The sequence below is a fragment of the Dendrobates tinctorius genome, unplaced genomic scaffold (genome assembly GCF_039654945.1).
Source record: "Dendrobates tinctorius isolate UK_male_01 unplaced genomic scaffold, ASM3965494v1 ptg000059l, whole genome shotgun sequence".
Taxonomy (NCBI): domain Eukaryota; kingdom Metazoa; phylum Chordata; class Amphibia; order Anura; family Dendrobatidae; genus Dendrobates; species Dendrobates tinctorius.
In genome coordinates, this window is record NW_027361727.1 from 21884151 (window position 1) to 21890150 (window position 6000).

Sequence of the window (6000 nt, forward strand, 5' to 3'; positions counted from 1 at the left end):
TAGGTTTTATAAAATCAGAAAGTCAATTCTGGCAGCTAAATAGGAAAGGGTTCTTTAAAGTTAGAGCAATCAGATTGTGGAACGCCGACCACAAGAGGTAGTAATGGCAGAATGCGATGTCATAGCTGCAAGGCATTATGGGTGAGCCCGTATCGCCACTGTAAGATCACGTGAGCTCTGTGTAAATTGGGGCTGACATTTTTTTTTTGAGAATTCCTTGAATCAAAATTGCAAATTGTTTGAATTTTCCAGGTCCATTAAATAAAAAAAAAAAAAAGACACAATTTTGATTTGCACAAAATCGATTTGCTCATCTCTACTTTCTCCCATAAAATTTGTTCTTATTGTGCAAAAGTGCAAAAAAAAATCTAGAGGAAGAGTCATCAAGACTGACAACTGTACCCCAGTACTGAGTCAGGGTGCGCCAAATTCGGGGGGCTTCTCTTAATAAATTGATTACATCTTTCACCTGCCGGATGCAGCAGCAGAAATCTGCTGCGCTCGGCAGGATTATATTTCTTTATTAATGTGACCATTGTGGCATCATTTCTGATGAGTTTTTTAAGCGTCGCTCCCTCCCCCCCCCGACCCCTCTTACCAAACTCCATCTACTTTTAAAAACTTTGCAGCTCCATTAAGGGCTATATCCACATGTGCCTTTCTTGTGTAGTTTTCTGCTTCAAAATTGTTTTGAAAAATTACACAGTTCTGCTATTAACTGTATTTTCATATTTCACCACTAGGTGGCATCAGTGTTCTCTGAGAAATCATTGACTGAGGACAGTTGCCCTATAACTGCCCTACAGCTGGTTCTTTCTCCCGCAGGTCCATGTAACAAGGGGTACAAAGGGTTCACCAGGAGGACTTGTCGCTGGATACCACCCTGCCACCATGTACACATTGAGGGAGTTGCAGACTTTGCATGTACTGCGCTATAAAACTCTCCCTGGCAGCGAGTCTTCTCCTGGGATCCAGCTGTGACATTCTCCGCAGCCTCGCATCTTGGCTTCCTGAACAGCATTTTGTGAATCTTCATAAATAATCTGCTTTCTGCTAATCCCGCACTGACAGGCGCCTTTGTTTTGCAATTCCTGCCTGGAACCAGAGCGGGTGGCCAAACCTCACAGCCATGTCCATTTGGCATGTCCTGATTCTGCGCCCCATCCAGTGTCACATTGTAAAGCAGATAAGTGTCTTCTCCCTCTCCGAGGAGATAATTACTTACAGTAACGCTAGGTAACCCTCGCCCTATAGCGCCGCTATATTAGGACCAGTTACGTCCTCTTACTACCTAGACACTCAGAGACTCTCTTCTACCTCCCTGACGAAGCAAGAGCGAAACGTGCGTTGGAGTGTGGTGTGTGCAGGGGGCAGGAGGAGACTCTGGTCAGTAACCACATGAAGTGATATTATTCCATTCACTTAATTATACCGCAACCTTTGTGTTGGTAGTCAGCAGTGTTCCAGCAGTGTTAAGTCATTCTTTTTGCACTTAAATATTTTATTTTATTGTTCATTTCTTATTTATATGCAATGAAGGCTATATAGCCCCTTATATATTTTCTGCACTGAGCACTTTTTTTTTTTTTTTTGAAGGTGGTTGCATATTGAAATAAACATTTTCACACCATTTTATGGGATATAATTAATAAATTGTTTATTTATTTGTGCACAGGACACTTTATATTTTATATATTTTCTGCATATTTGGGTGAATATATATGTACTTTATTTTTATGATATATTGATTTGGATCATATCACTGACTTTATAACATTTACTGAATGCTATGTGTGTTTTGTTGTTGGCCATATTGTGTCTCTTCGTGCCCCCTGCACACCATTTGTGCATCGGCTTTTAATTATATTTTTATATAAAAAATTGTGAGATACAAATAAAATTCTTGTGACAATGTATTGTCTTTAGTATCTTTTATTTGGATGTGTGCTATAATAACAATAATAGTCAGCACTCTGAATATCTTTGGTTTTGGTTTTTTATCTCTTCTACCTCTGTCCTCCATATCTTCAGTCCACAACACAGACAGCGCCACCACATTCACATCAGCCATAGACTCAGTCGTCCCTCTTACACATGGCAAAGTGCAAGGAATCAATAGGCAACCCTGGCACAACAACCTCACCAAAAAACTTCGACAAGCTTCTAGGGTCGATGAGCAGCGTTGGAAGAAAACGCACCTGCCAGATGACTTCACTGCTCTCAAACAAGCTACACTTGTCTTCAAATCAGCCCTCACCTCTGCTAAACAGACCTATTTCACAAACCTTGTATCCTCATTATCCCACAACCCTAAACAACTGTTCAGCACATTTTACTCTCTCCTCCGCCCACCACTGCCACCTCCAACTCCCCTCATCTCTGCCGAGGACTTTGCCACCTACTTCAAAAATAAGATCGACCAAACAAGGCAAACCTTTACAGTTCCACCACCCCAACCGCTCCATATACCAGACCTCTGCCCTTCCCTAATAACCTCCCTCTCCAACATCACTGAAGGAGACCTTACTCATCTCCTTTCCTAATCACACCGCACCGCCTGTGCACTTGACCCCATCCCTTCCCATCTGCTCCCCAACCTCACTAACACTCTCATTCCAGCCCTAACCCATCTCTTCAACCTAACGCTATCATCTTGTACCTTCCCCTCTGCCTTCAAACATGCCACCATAACACCCATCCTCAAAAAACAAACCTTGACCCAACTGCTATGCCCAGCTATCGCCCCATATCACTGCTCCCATTTTCTTCCAAACTCCTTGAACAGCCTGTCCATGCTCAACTTTCCTCCCACCTCACATCTAACTCCCTCCTTGACATCCTCCAATCTGACTTCCGCCCCCACCACTCCACTGAAACTTCCCTGACCAAAATTACTAATGACTTACTCACAGCCAAAGCTAACAGACAGTTCTCCATCCTCTTCCTCCTCGACCTGTCCTCTGCCCTCCACACAGTCGACCACCACCTACTGCTACAGATTCTTTCTTCCCTTGGCATCAAAGACCTCGCCCTGTCCTGAATTGCCTCATACCTTTCCGACCGCACATTTAGTGTTTCCCACTCCCTCACTACCTCCTCCTCCCGCCCTCTCTCTGTTGGAGTCCCCCGAGGCTCTGTCCTGGGGCCCCTACTTTTCTCCATCTATACCCTTGGCCTAGGACAACTCATAAAGTCCCATGGCTTCCAGTACCACCTGTATGCGGACAACACTCAGATCTGCCTCTCTGGCCCAGATGTCACCTCTCTGTTGTTCAGAATCCCAGAGTGTCTATCAGCCATATCCTCCTTCTTCACCTCTCACTTCCTAAAACTCAATGTAGACAAAACTGAACTCATTATCTTTCCTCCATCTCACGTATCTTCCCTACCTGATCTATCTATTAATGTAAACGGCATCACGCTCTCTCCCGCACCTGAAATCCGCTGCCTCGGGGTAACTCTCGACTCTGCCCTTTCCTTCAAACCACACGTCCAAACTCTTGCCACCTCCTGAAATATTTCCAGAATCCGTACCTTCCTCAGCCCTCAATCTGCTAAAACCTTTGTCCATGTCCTCATCATCTCCCTCCTTGATTACTGCAACACCCTCCTCCCCACCAACTCTCTTGCACCACTCCAGTCTGTCCTCAACTCTGCTGCCCGACTAATCCACCTCTCTCCTCGATACTCCCCTGTCTCTCCCCTCTGCAAATCCCTCCACTGGCACCCAATTCCCCAGCGAATCCAGTTCAAACTACTAACACTGACCTACAAAGCCATCTATAACCTGTCCCCTCCCTATATCTCTGAACTAATCTCCCAATATCTTCCCGCACATACTCTTCGATCCTCCCAAGACCTCCTACTCTCCTCCACACTTAAGGCCCCGTTACACATAACGAAGTCCCAGCGATCTCACCAACGATCCGACATGGATGGGATCGCTGAGACATCTTTAGGCTGATCGCTGGTGAGCTGTCACATATACAGCCCCTCCAGCGATCAGGACCAGCGAGCAAGCTGGTTTCCAATGTAAACAGCGGGTATCTAAGCCGCACGGCTCTTAGTGTTGGAATAATGCATATTGATCTGTATGTATTGCAACAACTACTACTGTACTGTTTTATATATTGTGCATATTGTGAGATTGTTAACAAAGTTCAGTGACAAAAAAAAAAACAGACAGGATGCCCCCTCCTTCTCTTCCCTTCTTGTTGTTGTAATGCTCCCATGCTGCAAGCCACAGCAGATACCAGACTGATCACATTTCATGCTGTAAGCTGTTCAACCTGGATATGAATAAATCTACATTCTGTGTTGCTGACTCTGGATGTTACGCTGATTAATACGCTGCTAACAGGTTATGGGCCCAGAGTCCTAGAGTCCCAGATCCCCAGAGCACAGAGAAAAGAAAAGAAAGGAAGACAGCAAAGATGGCCACCAGCAGCAGCAACTCCATGAAGTTTACAGTACCAACTCTCACTAACCAGAATTATCAATCCTGGAAATTCAAAGTGAAAATGCTGCTGATAAGAGAAGGTACGTGGAAATACACACAGGAGCCTAAACCTGACCCAGTATCACAGGAGTGGATAGAGATGGATCAGAAAGCACAAAGTACCATATCACTCAGTATAGATGATGATCAGATTGTGCATGTGTGCAAAAGTGAAACTGCAAGAGAAATGTGGGAGCAGCTGCAAAAGGTGCATGACAGGATAAATTTAAGCAATAAACTATCTCATGAGAAAATTGTACCAGTCTAAACTACAGAATGGCCAGGATATGCTGGACTACATAACAAACATTCTAGAGATTGCAGAACACCTGAGAGGCATTGGGGAAGATTTGAAGGACTTTCATGTAGCCGCATTACTGCTTAGTGGTCTTTCAGAAAACTATGACACGCTTGTAACCGCACTAGATGCGCGCCCAGATGATGAGCTTACATTGGAGTATATCAGAGGGAAGCTGATAGATGAATATAAGCAGAAAGCAGAAGGTGTAAACAGCAGGACATGCGATGCAGAATCTGCTTTACAGACACAAAATCTAAATGATAATAGAAAGCACCTAAAAGAAACACGTGACTGTTTTGTTTGCAAGAAATCAGGACATTTGAAAGCCGACTGCAGAGTCTGGAAAGCTAGAATGAATCAGCTGAAAAAGCAAATCAGACTTCAAAGGGTTAAAAGTGCTGTGTCTGCAGAAAATGATTCTGTGAATACTAAACTGCATTTACTGTCAGTGTAAATACATCAAAGCATGCATGGTGTATAGACTCTGGAGCAACTAGTCACATGACTAATAACAGGGACTTATTTTCTAAGCTTAACCAAAGTAAGTCAGAGAAAGTGATTATGGCTAATGGTCAGTACATGACTTCACAAGGTATAGGAGATGGCTATATTGATTGTCAAATCTCACCAACACAAAGCAAGAAGATCCCAGTAAAAGATGTGCTCTATGTGCCTAGTCTTGAGAGTAATTTACTATCTGTAAAGAAACTCACAAAACAAGGAAATGAAGTTACATTTAAGCATGATAGCTGCATCATCTCAAAAGAAGGCCACACACTAGCAGAAGGAAAAATCACAAATGAACTTTACCAGCTTAAATGCAAAGAGTGTGTGTATACTGCTCAGGAAGAAAGGCACAATAGCTGCATTCATGTATGGCATAGGCGCCTAGCACACAGAGACCCAGAAGCAATAAGGAAGGTAGTTCAAAAGCAACTAGCTGAGGACATTACAATTGATCTATGTAAGCAGATAATGAAATGTACTAGCTGCATCAAAGGGAAAATGTCTAGAAAATCTTTTCCTAAGAGAAGTACTACAAGAACAGAACAGACACTAGATTTAATACATACAGATGTCTGTGGTCCAATGAGCACTCAGACTCCTGGGAAGAAGAGATATTTTCTCACATTTATTGATGATCATTCAAGATATACAGTTGTCCATCTGCTTCACAGCAAGAAAGAAGTTCCAGAGAAAC